This window comes from Heterocephalus glaber, unplaced genomic scaffold (genome assembly GCF_053883595.1).
Source record: "Heterocephalus glaber isolate CG9 unplaced genomic scaffold, H.glaber_assembly_v1.0 deba00001457, whole genome shotgun sequence".
NCBI lineage: Eukaryota > Metazoa > Chordata > Mammalia > Rodentia > Bathyergidae > Heterocephalus > Heterocephalus glaber.
This window is the reverse complement of record NW_028258305.1, coordinates 7,635,190-7,654,654: the sequence shown is the minus strand read 5'-3', so window position 1 is coordinate 7,654,654 and position 19,465 is coordinate 7,635,190. Positions and strand designations below refer to the sequence as shown.

At 40.8% G+C, this 19,465-nt stretch overlaps 2 pseudogenes; both read left to right on the top strand.

The window, feature by feature from the left end:
- The first annotated feature begins 2,558 nt into the window (after positions 1-2,558).
- Positions 2,559-4,105, top strand: LOC101719005 (UDP-N-acetylhexosamine pyrophosphorylase pseudogene; annotated as a pseudogene).
- A 9,394-nt stretch (positions 4,106-13,499) lies between these two features.
- LOC110346138 (large ribosomal subunit protein uL24 pseudogene) lies at positions 13,500-13,938 on the top strand (annotated as a pseudogene).
- The last annotated feature ends 5,527 nt before the right edge of the window (positions 13,939-19,465 follow it).

Sequence of the window (19,465 nt, the reverse complement as noted above, 5' to 3'; positions counted from 1 at the left end):
AGCTGAAATGACAGTGCCATTAGCAACTATTATAATTATTACTAATATATAAGTTGATATCCAATTTACTGGATAGTGCGAATCGGTACTGAGTCTTTTTCCCGCCTTAGAAGTTTGGCGGACCTAACAGGAAAATTCTTTCCCTTCTTCGCGTTTAACTGCCTAAACTCAGACTTCTCACATTATATAAATGAAACTCATTTTTTGAAGAAAGAGTGCATGTTTATTATCTGAAATAACATGTTAGCACACGCGAAGGAAGCGGTGGAAAGCAGAAGTGTGACGGTCTCTGAAAAGCCGCAGCACTTGCTACCCCCTACCGGAAGTGTGATACATTCTCCTCTGATTGACTTGAGAGCTAGCAGGAGTTGACCAATGACAAAGAGGCTACTGGTTGTCCCGCCCACGTTTTTCGCTACTTAATATACTCCCAGAGTTGGGTGGTGCCTGGAGCTCCCCTCGATGAGTGCAGTTAGTATAAACTCAGTGTTCGCCTTGGGCTCGTCGTCTCGGAGTGGCAGGAGTAGGGCCACGAGAGCCCAAAAGTGACCACAGATACACCATCCTCCACCTCACCCTCACTAACACCCACTTGGGATTTGTGTGCTCCAAATAGTGCTTTCCATTTGCACCACGTGCCTGTAAGAAATACCAAGTAACGTCTCAACCACCTGCTACCTAAACTAAGCCTCTACTTTCTAAGGCCGAGGCTGCCTCTTCTTGTCACCAACTGTAAAGTTACAGTATTTTCTGCGTTATGTGGTGAGTCTCCTATAGAACCCTCTCTGAGGTCTAAGCCCTTCTTATTCGCCTGTCTGGAATGTGAGCATCTGTGAAATCCCCCATCTACTGGCTGCGGTTTGTTTTGGCCGAACTACTGCTTCTCATTCTCAGAGGCTGGTTGGTTCTGAGCTGAAGCCAGACCTGGAAGCCCAAGAGGTATGGCCGTCCAAGTGACAGGGTATCAGAGTGGAGTCAGTAACATGCAGCTAGTTCTGTGGTTGCACGTGCCCCTGTTGGGGCTTAGTGCAAGCCTGATGCAAAAAATCCCAGCAAAAGAAGTCCACATCTTGGAAAACTGCAAATAGGTTAAAATGAAACAGTAAAATAATGGGAATGAGTGTGCAGCACACATGTGTGTATAGAACAGGAAAGTTTCAGTTTACCAGGAATATTCTACACTTGCAAAAATCTAATAAAATACCTTTAAAAGATATAGAGCAGGGGCAGGGATTTAGCGCAGTACCACCGCGCCTGCCTTGCAAGCACAAGATCCTGAGTTCGATACCGGGTACAAAAAAAAAATAGAGAGAGAGAGAGAGAGAGAGAGAGAGAGAGAGAGAGAGAGAGGAGAGAGAGAGAGAGAGAGGGAGAGAGAGAGCAGACATGAGCAGAACTGCAAGAAGAAAACAACAGGGCCGGGGATTTAGCTCAGTGGTTTTGCTGCCTGCTACGCAAGCGTTAAAACCCGAGTTCGATCCCCGGTACCAAAAGAAGAAGAAGAAGAAAAAGAAAATAACATCTGGCATAATCATAGGAAAAATTGGTTTTGCACTCTTATATTGAGATATAAATTTATATAAATAAATACATCGAGTATACAGTAAAGGGATTCTGAAAATGTGTCCAACCATGAAATCATATGCCTATTAAGATATAGACCATTTCCATTCTCAGAAACCTCCCTTATGCACCTTTCCCAATTGTTCCCCATTCTCCTGTCAGACTGTTCTGCAATTTCATACAAATAAATCATGCAGTAAGTATACTTTTTGTTCTTAGCATTTTTCTCCTTTCTCTCTCTCTCTCTCTCTCTTTCCTTCTTCTTTCCCTCTTTCTTCTTTCTTTTTTTCCTTCTTTCTTTCTTTCCCTCTTTCTTCTTTTTTTCTGGCTTTCTTTCTCTTTTTTTCAAAACAAGGGCCTCACACACTCTAGGCTCTACCAATGACCCACATCATGTGCCGCCACACTGCTCTTTTCTTTTCTTTTAGATTCATCCCTATACAACCAGGTGTGCTGGTGCACGCCTATAACCCCAGCACTCAGGAGGCTGAGACAGGAGGATTGCCATGAGTTCGAGGCTACCCTAGGCTGCCTGGTAAGTTCAAGGCCAGCCTACAATACAAGGCGAGACCTTGTTTCAAAAAAAAAAAAAACAGCTGGGGATTTAGCTCAGTGGTTCCGGCGCCTTCCTCGAAACCGCAAGGTCCAGAGTTTGATCCCTGGTGCCAATAAATAAATAAATAAATAAATAAATAATAAAAAAGAGAGAGAGAGAGGGATTAAAGCAGGGGATTTAACTCAGTGGCGCCGTGCCTGCCTGGCAAACTCAAGGTTCTGAGTTCAATTCCCAGTACTGCAAAATGAATAAATGTACAAGAGATTTATTGGGGGAAATTGTTGTGAAAGAAGAGTAGATAAAGTCTTCAGGGCAAGATACAGTTAGACACTCTAGAAAAGCCCCGCACCATAACCACTCAGCCGAGCCGGGCGGAGCCACAGTCGCGCCGAGGGAGGTTCACGGGTGCAAAAATCACACTCCTGCTTTCACAAAGCTTGGCCACCACAGCACTATGAACGTTAACGACCTCAAACTCGGATTGTCCAAAGCTGGGCGAGAACACTGGCTGCAGTTCTGGAATGAACTGGAAGAAGCACAACAGGTAGAACTTTATGCGGAGCTCCAGGCCATGAACTTTGAGGAGCTGAATTTCCTTTTCCAAAAAGCTATTGAAGGATTTAACCAGTCTACTCACCAAGAGAAAGTAGATGCACGAATGAAACCTGTCCCTCTAGAGGTGTTGGGCAGTGCCACTAGGGACCAAAATCAGCTCCAGTCCTGGGAAAGTGAAGAACTTTTTCAGATTTCTCAGAACAAACTAGCAGTTCTCCTTCTAGCTGGTGGGCAGGGGACAAGACTTGGAATACCCCAAAGGAATGTATGATGTTGGTTTACCATCCCATAAGACACTTTTTCAGATTCAAGCAGAGTGTATCCTGAAGCTACAACTGTTAGCCAAAAAATATTACGGCAACAAATGCATCATTTCATGGTATATAATGACCAGTGGCAGAACAATGGAAGCAACAAAGAATTTCTTCAGAAAGCCCAAGTACTTTGGTTTAAAAAAAGAGAACGTAATCTTTTTTCAGCAGGGAATGCTACCTGCTCTGAGTTTTGATGGGAAAATTATTTTGAAAGAGAAGGACAAAGTTTCTATGGCCCCGGATGGAAATGGGGTTCTCTATCGGGTTCTCGCAGCCAGAATATTGTGGAGGATATGGAACAAAGAGGCATTTGGTGGATTCATGTCTATTGTGTGGACAATATATTGGTAAGAGTGGCAGACCCATGATTTATTGGATTTTGCATTCAGAAAAGAGCAGACTGTGGGCCAAAGGTGGTAGAGAAGATGAACCCTACTGAACCAGTTGGAGTGGTTTGCTGAGCGGACAGCATGTACCAGGTGGTAGAATATAGTGAAATTTCCCTGGCAACAGCTCAGAGATGAAGCTCAGATGGACAACTATTGTTCAACAAGGGCAACATTGCTAATCATTTCTTCACTGTACCATTTCTGAGAGATGTTGTCAGTGTTTGTGAACCTTAGCTGCAGCACCATGTGGCTCAAAAGAAGATTCCATATGTGGATTCCCAGGGGGAGTTAATTAAGCCAAAAAAGCCAAATGGAATAAAGACGGAAAATTTTGTCTTTGACATCTTCCAGTTCGCAACGAAGTTTGTGTGTGGTATATGAAGTATTACGGGAAGATGAGTTTTCCCCACTAAAGAATGCAGACAGTCAGAATGGGAAGGACAACCCTACAGCTGCAAGGCATGCTTTGATGTCCCTTCATCATTGCTGGGTCCTCAATGAGGGGGGGCCATAGATGAAAATGGTTCTTGCTTTCCAGCAATTCCCCACTTGAAGGATGCCAACGATGTACCTACCAATCCAGTGTGAAATCTCTCCTCTTATTTCCTATGCTGGAGAAGGACTAGAAAGTTATGTGGCAGAGAAAGAATTCCATGCACCTTTAATCATTGATGAGAATGGATTTCATGAGCTGGTGAAAAATAGAATATGAGCCATATACCAAGTTCTACTACAACAAGGGATAGCTTTTTATCTTTAATAGACCAACTGTGAACCTACAGGACCTGTCCTGGATGACTGAAGTTTGAACATTCACAGGGTTTCATTTTGCTTGTTGAACTCTTACAACTACTACAAGCCTCCCAAGATTCAGATAACTGAACTCCATATAGCATTTTTATGATTCTCAATTCATTGAAGGTCTTACTTATATTTTTCAATTGTCTGATTTATTTCCAAGTCAAGGAAAACATTAGTCATCTAGAAAATTTCTTATAGCTTAAGTATACTCAGGATGTTCAGCATCACTTTACCTTGAGCTGGGAGCTTTTGTTTTTGAAATTGTACATAGTAATAATATGTCATTGGACATGTCAGAAGATTTCTATGGTACTAAAAGTTTGTTTTATCAAGCATTAAACTTTTTTAAGAAAAAAAATTGGATAGTAAAATAAACTTTAAGAAAAAGAGAAGGAATAGAAAACAGTTGGATAAAAAAAGATTCAAATTTCGATGCAGCTCTGAGAAAGTTTCAACCAATTTAAAAGAGTGCTTTGCACAGATCGCTTATAGAAGATTTCCACAGGGAACAGCAACAACCTGGTGCTACTGGCCCTGCCGTCCCAGTTGCTGGCTAAAGTTCCTTGGGAAGGACATGTTATTCTGCAGAGGGTCTTAGTGGTGCTGCGGCCGGCAGCTGTTAGCCAATCCTGTGCTGATAAATAGTTAACCTGCTCATTGGGGGAAATGTGTATGTGATTAAGCTTATTATACATTTTAAATTTTACTGACCTCTATTGTAGCACACACTTACAAATAATAAATGTGCTCTTTACTATAAATTCCTCAAGGATAACTGATTCTCCCGGAGTACTTTCATTAGTTTTTGCTGAACCCTTATATATGTAGCCAGTCTATGATTGTAATTAACAATATAGTTCCAACAAAAATGTTGGTTAATATTTATAAGTAAGATAAGAGTGAAACATCCAAGATGTATGCATATTAAAATTTCACTTTTTTGTTGTGACCAGTTTCTTTGCTGAAATAGATAGTACTTTTCTAATACCTGGAGAATTTTCCTTAATTTTTTGGTATTCACAATGTGAAGGATAGAGACAACACATACTTGAAGTTTGCATTATTAACATTCTCTCTCTCTCTTTTTGTACTGGGGATTGAACCTGGGGCTTTCACACTGAGCTGCATTCTCAGACCTTTTTTATTTTTTATTTTGTGACAGTGTCTCACTAAGTCACTAAATTGCCCAGGCTGGGTTTAAATTTGTAATCCTCTTGCCTCAGACTCCCAGAGTGCTAAAATTACAGGCATCCACCATCACGCTCAACTTACCCATCAGTTTCTTAAATGTAAATATCAAATTTTAGTATTTTCTGGTTTCTTTGGTGTCAATACTCCCGTCATTGCTAATTTCAAACTACCAATATGAGATCACTGAGCAGGAATGTGGGAAAAGATGTTCAGTAGCACACCATCATATAGTACTTCCACCATACAGATATAGTGGATGGAAGTAACATAAGGGGAAGTAAAAAGTTTTGAGAAATTATCTTTGTTTTTAATATTGTAATTTTACAAAAAACTTTTCTTTTGAGACAGTGTCTCACTGTGTAGTTCAGGCTGGCCTTGAACTCACTATAGAGCCCAGGGTGGCCTTGAACTTGTGGTGGTCCTTCTGCCTCAGTCTCCCAAGTGCTGCCATTACAGCCACTACACCCAGCCAAAATTTAATTTTTAATGGCTATATTTAAACAGTTTACAGACTTCCTTAAAATATCATAGTTAAGTCTCTCAAGCCAGTAATAGGCTCCAACACACCACTGTGTCAGTTGGCTGAATCTTGCATCTTAGATCCTGTCTTTAAAGAAAATCTAAGTCACCTCAGCTCCATGGCTGCCACGTTTGATATTATTAATACATCATCTATTAATTATAATAAAGTATATAAGCCTTTTTGATACATTTGTGTACATACAGTCTCAAAATGGAAGGGCATAGAAGATTTGAACAGCACAATAAACAATTAAATATTATATCTATTAGATGACACATAACTAATATATGTACACATAACAATTGAAAAGTATATACTATTTTACAAACATGCAGAAAATTATGAAAAGTAACCATTACTAAGTCATGAAGCTATCAACAGATTTCAAATGATTCAATCAACATTCTTTGATCACTTATTGCAATTAAGGTAGTCATTAATAAGAGACGAATATCTAGAAAATCCTTTTCAGTTTGGAAATTTAAAAATGCTTCTAAAAACAATTCATGAGCTACAGAAGTTGTAATTATAAAAATAAATTCTAAAATATGTATATTCAAATATAGTAAAAGTACTATGTGTCAAAATGTCTTGGATAGATATAAAATGGTACAGCAACTTTGAAATAGATTTTGGCAGTTTCTCTGAAAGCTGAATGTGCAATTTCTATATGACTCACTCTTAGGTATATTACCCAAAAGAAATGAAACCATATGTTCACAGAAAAACTTGTGCACAAATGTTCATAGCAGCATTAACAACAGCCAAAAAGTAGAAAACATCCCACGTGTCCATTAGCTGGTGAATGAATGAATGAAGTGTGGTGTTACAGAATGTTACTGAGACATAACAAGGAGTGAACTTGGCTTCAACCCTACACTGGGCTTTCCCTCTGCACGTCCGACTGTTGGTCCTGGCAGTGCAGTGCATCCTGGCATAGGCAGTGATCTCAAAGTTCAGAAGCAAAATGACTTGCTATGAAATAAGTGCAGGTGCTCCAGAAGAAGCTGAAATTTGCAGGATGCCTACAAAAAAATTTTAAAAGGCAAACCAGGCATGGTGGCACACACCTGTAATTCAGCACTCTGGGAGGTTGAAGCAGAAGGATCCCAAATTTGAGCCCAACCTGTGCAACTTAGTGACTTAGCAAGACCCTGTCTCAAAAATAAAAACAAGAAAGGGGCTGGGGATATAGCTCAGTGTGAAGGCCCTGGGTTCAATCCCCAGTACTGGGGCCAGGGGTGTTAGGAGAAGCGGAAATTAGCAAAGTTAATTTGGAGGTTAAGAAAACTAATGAAAATCTTTAGGCTTAAAGAGGATGTTGTCATTGAGTTTCTATTCAACCAGCTGGAGTGAAGGCCTGAACCAAGATGGAAATGATTCTTTGCATCTGAAGTACAACATCATCACTTTATTAGATCACAACAGAATGTCTCAATGCCACTTGGACTCAATTCCTTTGTGTGTATTTAGGGAATCCAGGATCCAAAACAGTGCAAAGCAACCTGACTGGGATTTTGAATGGAAAAATGGTAGAGAATTTGTGTGGGGAACCTGGCCAGGAGTGAATGATTAAACTGAATGATTGAACTGAAGGGCAAAAGCACATAGGCTGTATGAGGAGTGAGTGGTTAAAATGCGAGCAAAAGCAAAAATTATTAAAGTGTAAGGCAAAAAGCATGCAAGCTCTGTGAGAATAAACTATGGGACAAAAGCACACAAACTGTGTGAGAATTGAATGGTTAAACAAGAAGTTTAGATTAGTAAAACATGTGTTTGTCCATATCCTTCCTCTTTCCCCAAGAAAAACTGCCTAACCTTGAGACAGCTCCTGGCCCAAACTACTTTTTTCTCTTACTTGATGTTCTAAATAAAAGCCAGGGAGTTCTCAGCTTTGTGGCTTTTTCTTCTCCCAGAGTCTCCCTAATCCCTGGCCATTCTTGGTGGAGAAACAGCCCCCTCTGCACCTCTCAGTGACTGAACTAAGTAAGTGTCCTCTGGGATAATCTTTCATCCTCCACACCATCCTCGGTCACATACTTTGACAAATTTATGGAGGAATGGTGGCCCTGCTATTAAATGCATGGAAAACATTGCTGGACTCTATTCTGCTTTCCTAGAGCTGAAGAAAGAAGAGGTAAAACAGATTAAACAAGAAAAATTGGCTTCTATGAAAAGCAAAATAGGGACATATTTGTCTGTCCAAGAACTTGACTCTCTGTTATGGTATGAAGGTCGATGTAGCCCAAATCCATGTGTTAGAACCTAATAGCCAATGTGGTAGTATTAGGAGGTGGAGCCTTTGGGAGATGATTAGATTATGAGGGCTTCCATCTTGTGATTGGGATCAGTGCCTTTATACAACAGGCCTCTGGCTGGGCGTGGTGCACACGCCTGTAATCCCAGCACTGGTGATGCTGAGGCAGGAGGATCACTGCAAGTTCCAGGCCAGCCTGAGCTACATAGTAAGACCCTGTCTCAAAAAACAAACAACAACAAACAAACAAAATAAAATAGGGCTCAATTTCTTTGGCTTCTGGGAAGGAACTTATAAATTTGGTCATGGGTATTTTTTTGTTTTTTGGTACTAGGGATCAAACTCCGGACCTTGCGCTTGGGAGGCAGGTGGTGGCACCACTGAGCTGAATCCCTGGCCCAGTCATGAGTATTTTGAAAGGAAAGAAACTGAGACCTTTTTGAAATACTGTACATTTTTTTTCAGTACTGGGAATAAAACCCAGGTCTTGTGTATGCTAGGCAAACACTCTACAACTGAGCTACACCTCAGCCCTTAAAGTACATTATGAACAAACTAAGTGTGGTGGTACACTCCTGTAATCCCAGCACTCGGGTGGCTGAGGCAGGAGGACCACTGCAAGTTCAAGGCCAGCCTGGTCTACATAGTGAGCTCAAGGCCAGTCTGCACTACAAAGCAAGAGCCTATCTCAAAAAAAAAGTGCATTATTAACAAATTGATGGATTGGGACCATCTCCTCTTAGGGGCATGACCTATAAGTAGGTACTGAGATTCATTAGCAAGATACAATAGCAAGAGCCTAACAAAGAACACCCAGATAGAAGAAAAGAGCTGTGTGGAGTGGTGACTTGGGATTAACACAGGCCTTGGAAGGCTATCTCTGATGCAAGGTGGCTGAGACAGAAAGGCCCTGGAGGCTCAGTCTCTCTAGGTCACCACTGTGCTTTGGGAATAATGGCTAAACTTTGATGAATTAAACTTGTATGAATTAGCAGGGGTAGCTTCAGCCTCGAGGTGAGGAACTTCTGTGGCATTGACAGGGATTTTGGCATTGCTGAAGCAGTGGAGGAGAGATTACCAACCTTCCTGGATCAGTATTCAAGTGCAACTATGCCATTACTGCAAAGGGTAAAAGTGTGCACACAGTTTGCTGCTCCCTCCCCATAGTGGTACTTTCTTGGACTGAATTAACTTTTAGGGTTCTTGGACAATTTACAGGATGAATTGAGGGATGTGAAACTTTGAAAGGGAACTCCTTGACCTCCTGTCTGAAAACTGGTTCAGCAATAGATGCATTGGAAGGTTATATTAGAGATTAATGAAGATAAACTGAGAAATAGAGTAGTTTGGTTTTTTTTTTCTGGTTGTTTTTGTTTTGTGTTGAGACAAAGTCTTGCTATGTAGTTCAGGTTGGCCTTGAGCTCACTATGTAACCCAGGCTGGCTCTTAGTGATCCTCCTGCCTCCGCCTCCTGAGTGCTGGTATTACAGGTGGGTGCTTCCTGCGCAGACTGTTGAGGCCTTTGTCTACTGTAACTTTATTCAAGTGGCATCAAGGAGCCACTTAAGGCTCGTGATGTGACCTAATTTACATTACTATGACAACAGTATGGATATTGAATTGAAGATCAATTAGGGGCTTACTGTAATGGTCCAGGCAGGAGAGAACCTGAACTAATAGCTGAGGTGATAAAGTCCTGTATGAGATCCTGAGATGTTGGCAGTCAGCAGTATCAGCATCACCTGGAATGTATTAGACTCTCAAGCCCCACTTCAGCCTACTAAATCAGATTCCTCAGGTGATTCACATGTACATTAAAGTTTAAGGATCACTGACTGATCTACTAGCTGGACATGGTGGTGTACTCCAAGTACTCGGAAGGTGGAAGCAGGACAATGGACAGTTCCAGGACACCCTGAGCAAATCAACAAGACTATCTAAAAATAAAATATAGGGCCGGGATTAGCTCAGTGGCACTGCACCTGCCTCTCAAGTGCAAGGTTGTAAGCTTGATCCCTGGAACCAAAAAAAAAAAAAAAAAACCCAAACAAAGGCTGAGGATGCAATTCAGCACTCCCTAGGTTCAATCCCCAGTACTACAAAAATAAACAAAACCCTACTGATCTAGAAGATTTGGGGACTAATGTAGTGAGTGAAGTTAGGAATTTAGGATAAAACTTTTGTTTCTAGTTTGGATGATTAGAACAACCTGGAAGGAAGTGAAATGTATTATGGAGTATGTGAAAGACTGTTACTTAGAAATACCTGCATTTTCACTGGCAGCAGAAAATAAGCAAGGTAGCAATATCACTTGGACTGAGAGACAGCCCACATTTAATCTTCAAAAGTAGTCTCTGACGATACTGTGCTGAGATGATATGATAACTTAGTTTGTCCCAAAGATATAAGATAGAAAAAAAATCCACCAAAATAAATGTTATTTCTTAAAGATGCTATCTATCCCTTTTCTGTATGAGTAAATTATTATAATATATGCTGTCTGAAGGAAATTACTTTTGCAATATGTATTAACTTTTGCTCTTGAGTTGCTTGCTATCTCACTGGTTATAGAGAAGGCTGCAAACCAATTTACTGGCATGAAATTTACGGAGTTGTTAGTATTTTTCCCCAAAAATTGAAAATATTGTTTCTTTCTTTCTTTTTCTTTTTTGGTACCAGGATTGAACTCGGGACCTTCCGCTTGGGAGTCAGGCGGCGGCACCACTGAGCTAAATCCTCGGCCTGAAAATATTGTTTCTTAAAACACATTCTTGGCTGGATGTACTGGTGCATGCCTGCAATCTTAGCACTTGGGATTCTCCCAGCACTAAGGCAGGAGGATGGTTGTGAGTTTGAGGCCAGTCTGAATCACACAGCAAGACCCTGACTCAAAAAAAAAAATCTCACTGTAAAAACTGTATCAGTAAGGGGTGGGGAATTTAGCTCAGTGGTTCTGCCACCTGCCTCAGAATCCCAAGGATCTGAGTTTGATCCCCAGTACCAAAAAAAAAAAAAAATTGGATCACTACATAATTACTGTGGCTGTTAACATTCTGATGATTATAACAATATGTATTGTACACTTATACACTTGTCATTATACATACACGTATTTTAGTGCTGTATGCTGTTATTTCTTCAGGACAAACACGAGTGAAAGGGGATGCATAGGGGTTTTTTTTGTTGTTGCTTTTTCCTTTTTGTGGTGTTGGAAATCAAACCCAGGAATAGGGAAAACATCCCCATTCCTATGCACAGCTTATGAGATTTAAAAAAAAAAATTAAACTTAGCAAACTAGGAATAAAGACTATTTCTTTTTTTTTTTTTTTTTTTGGTACCGGGGATAGAACCTTGCGCTTGCGAGGCAGGCGACGGAACCACTGGACTAAATCCCCGGCACTAAAGACTACTTCTTAACTTATAAAGTTCCTAAAAGAACCAACAGATAAAATAACTCTTAATGGTGAAAAATTAAATGCTTCCTCCATATGATCAGGAATAAGACAATGAGTCCACTCTTGCCACTCCTATTCAACACTATACTGGAAATTTGAGAACAACAACAAAAATTTATAGAAAGGGTATCCCTAAGTACCCTAGGCTGGCTTCAAACTCAGGATCCTCCTGTCTCAGCCTCCAAACTGCTGGAATTATAGGCATGCACTAGTATGCATGAATATTTTTAAAGGTTTTAGTTATTGTTTCCAAACTAACTTCCAGAAACTGTGGGGGTTTTTGTTTTTGGTACCGGGGATCGAACTTGGGACCTTTCGCTTTCGAGGCAGGCAGCGGAACCACTGAGCTAAATCCCGACAACTTCCAGAAAATGAACACTAGTTTGCACACCAACCATACTTCACTATCAACACATATATTTGTCAGTTTTATTAATCTTGGCCAATCTATTTTATTTGTATTTCTTGGATTAGTAATGATATTGAATTTTTTCATGTTGACAGTCTATTTATACTTCTTTTGTAAATTACCTATTCATGTCTTTTTCCTGCTTTTCAATTTTATTTTAACATGATTATCTTTTATTCTCACTGGCTTAAAAGGTTCTTTATATAGTAGGGATACCGACACCTTGTCTGTCAATTCATAGCAAATATTACATCTCCCCTTAGCTCAGGAACTTTTCCCTCCTGCTTAGGAAGATATGGTATCTTTTCTAGTTCTTATGAATTTTTCGTTTGTAAAATCTTGATAGATAAAAATTAGCATTTTCAACATTCTAAGTTATTTTAATTGCTTTCAACCTAATATGTCCTTGTTATAGTTAAAATCGCTAATGAAGGTACTATTTTGAGAAGAGCTAAGTTTTATTTATACATTATTGTAATTATTATTTTGGTACCAGGGATCAAACTCAGGACCTTGCGCTTGTGAGGCAGGCACGGTGCCACTGAGCTAAATCCCCAGTCCAGAGCTAAGTTTTAAAAAGCACACATACTTCAGAGTACAGAATATTTGCATGGTGCCAAAGTATCACCCACAGGTTATTTAATAATTGCAAAAAGGGAAAATGTGTGTTTAAAAAGAGATCTATTGGCAATCACTTTAGTATTGTTAGAATGAGATGAAATCATGTGTGTGTGGTTTTTTGTTTTTTTGTTTTTTTTATACTGGGGATCAAACTCGGGTCCTTGCGCTTGTGCAGCAGGCGGCAAAACCACTGAGCTAAATCCCCGGCCCTAAAATCATGTGTTTTTGATGTGGAGCAGGGGCTATTACAATGGGAAAGACTATCAAATGGAAGCCACTAGAACTGCCCTTACCTAGGAAAACAGAAAACCAAAAATGGGGGCTTGCTTGTGGAGATTAGTGCCACTATCCAAGACTTGCAGATGAAGAGGTGGTGATTTCCACCACCTCCCCACTCAGCTTTCCTTTTTGATCTGTGCAGAAGACAGATGGACTTCAGAGAATGACAGTGGATTATTGTAAGCTTAACCAAGTGGTGACTCCCTACAGTGGTGATTGTAGCTGCTGTACCAGATGTGGTTTTATTACTTGAGCAAATTAACCTATTTCCTGATACATGGTATGCAGCTATTGATCCGACAAATGACTTTCTTTCCATACCTATCCATAAGGGTCACCAGGCCTTCCACAACCTATTCCACTCATCCATTATATTGATGACACTATGCTGATTAGACCTAGTATACAAGAAATAGAAACTACTATAAATGTATATTTGCATGCCAAAGGGTGGAAAATGATTATGAAGATTCAGGAGACTTCTGCCTCCCTAAAATTTCTGAGTCTGGTAGAGTGTGTTGAAAAGTGTAAACAACATATAGACCTCTTCCCTTTGTGACCATTGCTGGAGCTACAGGGACCAAAATGAAGTTCACTCCCTTTGTGACTTCACACTGAAACAAGAGCCAGAAAAAGCATTTAAATGTACCATCCTACATCCACAGAAGATTATGTCATTCCCTCTTTCCAAAGAACTGAGGCAGAAGTACAACAATGTTTGATCTATGTTCATCTGAAAGTATAATGAGGTTCAGGTTGTCTGAGGACACTATAAAGGTCAGCAGATTGGCAAAGTAGTCCAGATTTATAAGAAGAAATATGTCATCTACATTGAACAGAGGCAGTGGGAAAAGGCAAATAGCAAAACCATCCATGTGGACATTCACCCCAGTAAGGTGGTTACCGCTAGGTTAAAACTGGACAAAGACCACAAAAGATCCTGGGATAGAAAGCCACATCTCCCCAAGTTGGAAAGGAAAAGGGCAAATGTGAGGAAGAAACAATTGAGAAGACACAGGAATAAAGTAATCTTATACCTAACTTTAATTTAAAAATGCTAAAATTAAAAAAAGAGAAATATCCCTTCTAAGGTGAATAATAAGTTGCCATGTCTGGCATTTTCTACAACCAAAAAGAGGTGCATCTAGTGGGCCTCTGGATTTTAAAGGCAACTTGTTCCTCATTTGGATGTATTATTCTGACTCATAATGAGTGACTCAAAATACTGCTAGTTTTGAGTAGGCTGTGGAACAGAAGGCTCTCCAACAGGTCCAGGCTGCTGTGCAAGCTGTTCTGATGCGTGGGCCATATGATCCAGCAGATTCAGGGACGCATACAGTGACAGTGGGAGAGAGGGTTGTTGTTTGGACCCTTTGGCAGGCTCCTATTTGTGAACTATATAGCATAGTCCTTTAGCATTTTGAAGCAAATTTCTGCCATCCATTTCTCTCTCTCTTTTTTGGTACAGGAGATCAAACTCAGGACCTTGCACTTGGAAGGCAGGCATGGCGCTGCTGAGCTAAATCCCCAGCCCTGCATCTCTCATTTTGAGAAAAAGCTCTTTACCTGTTTCTGGGCTTTATTAGAGACTGACCACTTAACTAAGGGCAACGAAGCTGCCACGTTGCCTGTCACAAACTGGGTTATCTGACCCAGTAAGCCAAAAAGTTGGAACGTGCGGAACAGCACTTTATCATCAAATAAAAGTGATATAAACATGATTGGGCCTGACAGGGCCTGAAGGCACACATTACATGAAAAAAGTGGCTCAAATGCCCATGGTCCCCTTTCCTGCTTTAAAATCTCTTCTAGCCTGTGCCTGTGGCTGCAATAGGGAGTTACCTATGTAGGGAACAGGGAAAGGGGACGTTACTAGAACCTCTGCAGTAAGTCCTAGTCTCCTGCGAGCCACGGCAGCACAAGGTGAAATAACTTACACAGGAAAGGTAGAAAAATGAGACTTTGAGAAGAAGCTGAGCTTTGGGTCTGATCAGTGCTGCTCTGGGCGGCAAAGACGACTCAGGACAGAGCTCAGTACATCTGGATAAACAAGGTGTAACAAATGACTTGCAGAGAGTTCAGTACATCAGGATAAACAAGGTGTGACAATCTAAGAACAATGAGGAACTGAGTAGATGAAGATTTTGTTCCTCCCAGGATGTCTTCAGATCCTGTCCTGGAGCATCACAGTATCACCAGATCATTGAGGTCTCAGTTGTGACTGGGGGCCAAAATGGAATTATATCTCAAAATGCCATAGCTGGCGTGTAGGCAGAACTAGGATTTTTCCCTAAAATTATGTAGCATTGCTCCTGACATACCTACAAAGATGACAGAGGCGCAGGCCTGGTTTACAAATGGATCTGCATTATATGCAGGTATCACCAGGAGGAAATCCTATGGGCAGAATTTCAGATACTACACTTTGCATGGAAGGAGAAATGGCCAGATGTAGAGTGAAATGGTATTATGGTTTAGGTCTAAAATGGTTCCCAAAACCTTAAGTTTTTGGAAGTTGATTGGATTATGGGAGTATTACAGCGGACTTGATGTTAGGTGATAACTGGTAGGAAGAGGTGGGTCACTGTGGGCATGACCTGGGAGGTATATCTCATTTCCTGGCCTCTCCCTTGACTCTCTGGTTCCTGGCTGTCATGAGGTGAACACCTTCCTTCACCACACCCTTCCACTATGCCTGCCTTGGAGCCAGACAACCATGGACTAAAATGTGAGCTGAAATAACCTCTCCTTTTTAAAGTTGTTAAGTATTGGCTATTGTACCTTAGCAACAAGAAAGTGGCTAAAACAGGTATATAGGTTCATAGGTTAGAGCCAAAGATTTGGCTGGTCAAAGACTTGGCAGAAACATAATTGGAAAATTGGTAAATTTAGGGAGGTTTTTGAACACCTTGGGCAAGAAATGTGAAGATATGTGTGTCTCATGTGAATACGCACCAAACTGTGACCTCAGCTGAGAATTTTAATCAAGTGGACAGGATGACCTGTTCTGTGGAGACCAGTCAGCTTCTTTCCCCTGCCATTCCAGTCATTGCCCAGTGAACTCAAAGTGGTCCATCCAGGTGGCAGAGATGGAGATTATGCATAGGCTTACAAGGACTTCCACTTACCTAGGTTGATCTGGATGTGACTACTGCTGAGTTCCCATCCTGCCAGCAGCAGAGACCACCGTGTTCCTGAAATGGCATCATGTCCCAGGTACCTGGTGGCAGATTACTTCCATCTTGGAAGAGGCAGTTTTGTCTTTAGTGAGAGAAGACTCTGGATTGGCCTTGTCTTGTTTCTGCCAGAACTATCATCTTTGGACTTAACGTTTAAAAACACTTTCTCCTTGAAATTTTTGGTATTGGGCATTGAACCCAAGGCCTCATACATGCTAAGTAAACACTATCACTGAGCTACTACATTCTCAGTGCTTTTGATTGATCAACTGGTCGTGGTACTGGGATTGAACCCAGTAACACTTCCACTGAGCTACATCTCCAACCCTTTTCATTTTTTGTGACAAGATTTAAGTTGCCCAGGCTGGGCTCAAACTTGTGATCCTCCTGCTTCAGCCTCAAAAGTAGCTGGGCATGTAACATGCCACAGCACTTGGCTTAGAGAATGCGTTATGCACTGTTGTAGCACTGGTTCTGATCAAGCAATTCACTGTGGTAGTGGGCCTAAGCAGAGAATTCACTAATCCGATCATGTTCCCCACCATTATGAAATGGTTTGATAGAACAGTGAAATGCCTTTTTAAAGACTCAAAGTACTTGCTAGGGGGCAGTCCCTTGTAGGGTTGGGACAAGGGTCTGTAGAAGGCTGTAGACACTGAGTCAGCATCCAATATATGGTGGTTTCTCCTACAGCCAGGATTCATGGGTCTAGGAATCAAAGGTGGAGATGGGAGTGGTACCACTCACTAATGTGCTCAGTGACCCACTAGCAATATTTATGTCCTATTCTCATGAATTTATACTCTGCTGGCCTAGAAGTCTTAGTTTTAGAACGCTCCCGCCAGGGTTATTTCATTTAAGATTAAGATGATCCAGCTTGACTCTTCATCCCTCAGAATCAACAGGCAAAGAAGTTATGTTCCTGGCTGGAATGACTGAATGCCCAATGAGAAATTGAACTACTATCCCACAATTGAGGTAAGGACGAATGTGACTGAAATATAGGAGTGCCCCCTTAGAATGTCTCATAAACCAAATTAGATTGGACTAATAACTCAGACCCTTCAAAAACATTTGAGTTAAAAACAAAACAAAAAACATTTGAGTTAAGGGCCAGGGATTTAGCTCAGTGGTTCCGCCGCCTACCTCGCAAGTGCAAGGGCCAGAGTTCGATTCCCGGTACCAAAAAAAACCCAAACCAAAAACAAAAAGAGAGGGCATGTAGGTCAATGTGAAACCCCAGGTTCAACCACCAAGTACCAAATGGAGCCCCACAAAAAACAAAACACAAAATGCACACATACAACTTAAAAAATACACAGATCAGTTCACCATTAACAAACCACATCCTTCCATCCCTGGTGTTACCATCAGATAATTCTACTTCAGTTAACTCTACAAGTAACACTGCCAAGTGCAAGCTTTAGGTGTTTTGCAAGCTAAAGTGCCGTATTTAACATAGTAATTCTTAGCCATTTAACATGTGTGAAATTTACTGGTTTTATTAGGTTCCTTATGTTTTTGTTCTGGACCCTAACCACATTTTCCCTTATTTTGGTGGTAGTGCTAGAGATCAAATACAAGTACTTGTGTATGCTTGGCATGAGTCATTTTCTCATTGCTGAGACACCATCTGACACCCACAATTTAAAAAGGTTTATTTTGACCCAGTTATAGTCCATGGTTGCCAGGTCAGGATGGCACGACAGAGGAAGAGCTGCTACTTTCACGAAGGCCAAGAAGCAGAGTGAAAGTAGGAACTGAAGGGCCGGAGATTTAGCTCAGTGGTGTGGCATCCACCTGACAAGTACAAGGTCCTGAGTTCAATCCCCGGTGCTGGGAAGTAGGACCTGAGTGATATACCCTTCAGGTCATACATACCCACAGTGACCTGCCTCCCCCAACTAGGCCCCATCTCTCAACAGCAAACTTGCTAGATTCCATAGTAGTCTTCTTCCAAAAGCCCTGCATATGAATGCATGTAGCTCTGGGGACATCTAGATATAAAACATTAATAGTATGCTTTACCAAGTTGCAACTCCAACCCAGATTTTTCTATGTACAACTTTCTCATACTGGAGTGACTCCAACATAAATATCATGCTTCAGAATTGAATGGCAAAATGTCAGTAACTGTTGAATCTTAAGTGGGTACATTCAATATTCATACTATTTAAAACTTCTCTACATACTTGAAAGTTTTTACACAAGTTGAGAGGAATACACAAGCATACAAAACCTCTGCCCCTCTAGCAACAGATAATATCCCTTTTCACTTGTACCTGAACAATTATGTTATCAAACCTTGCCTATTTGGACAAGCTTTCTCATTTGCTCTTCTATTCCTAAAACAGAACTGGCTTAAATACTACAAATTTCTATAAAAACCTAAGTCAAATCCTAAAGCTAGGTAGGTAGTGGTTTAATTTATACCAAAGCAAATTTAAGAAAATTAGGAAACATTTCTCTTGGAAGACTTGTAAGAACTGTTATATAACTACTTGAATTTATATATATATGCTTTTTTTTTGTACTAGGGATCGAACTGGGGACCTTGCACTTGCAAGGAAGGTGGCAGAACCACTGAGTTAAATCACTGGCCCAGGTATATTCTGATATAAAAAAATGGTGCGGAGGGCTGGGGATTTAGCTCAGCGGTTCCACTGCCTGCCTCAAAAGTGCAAGGACCCGAGTTCAATCCCTGGTACCAAAAAAAAAAAAATGTTGTGGAGCTGGGAGTGTTGGTGCACACCTGTAATTCTAGCATTTGGGAGGCTGATGCAAGACAGCCATGAGTTCAATGAAGGCCAGCCTGAATTACAGTCCTCTCAATGGCCCCTAACAAAAAAACCCAAAAGAACCCCTCAAACCCAAAAAATAATATGGACTCAACTTGTCATTTTCCTTAAAAGTCTTTTATGTAAAGACATAAAAGCTCTTATAGAGACTGGCTGATAAGTTTAAAATGATCAACAGTTTATCAGGAATGATGGCACATGCCTGTAATCCTAGCACTGGGGAGGCTGAGGCAGGAGGATCACCATGAATTTGAGGCCAGACTGAACCACATAGTGAGACCCTGTCTCAAAAACAAACAAACAAACAACAAAAACCAAAAATACTTGGGCTGGGGATTTAGCTCAGTGGTTCTGTTGCTTGCCTTGCAAGCACAAGGACTGGAGTTCGATCCCCGGTACCAAAAAAACAAACCAACCCAAAAACACTAGATAAAATGTGGAGAATAGGTTGGATGGTAGCTAAAGTTAGGTTATTTTACACTGTTCATGGTGAGAGTTGACACCTGGATGAGACAAGATGTATTGGTTAAAAATACCTTTTGTAAAAAAAGATTTGCTACATGTATGGGCAATT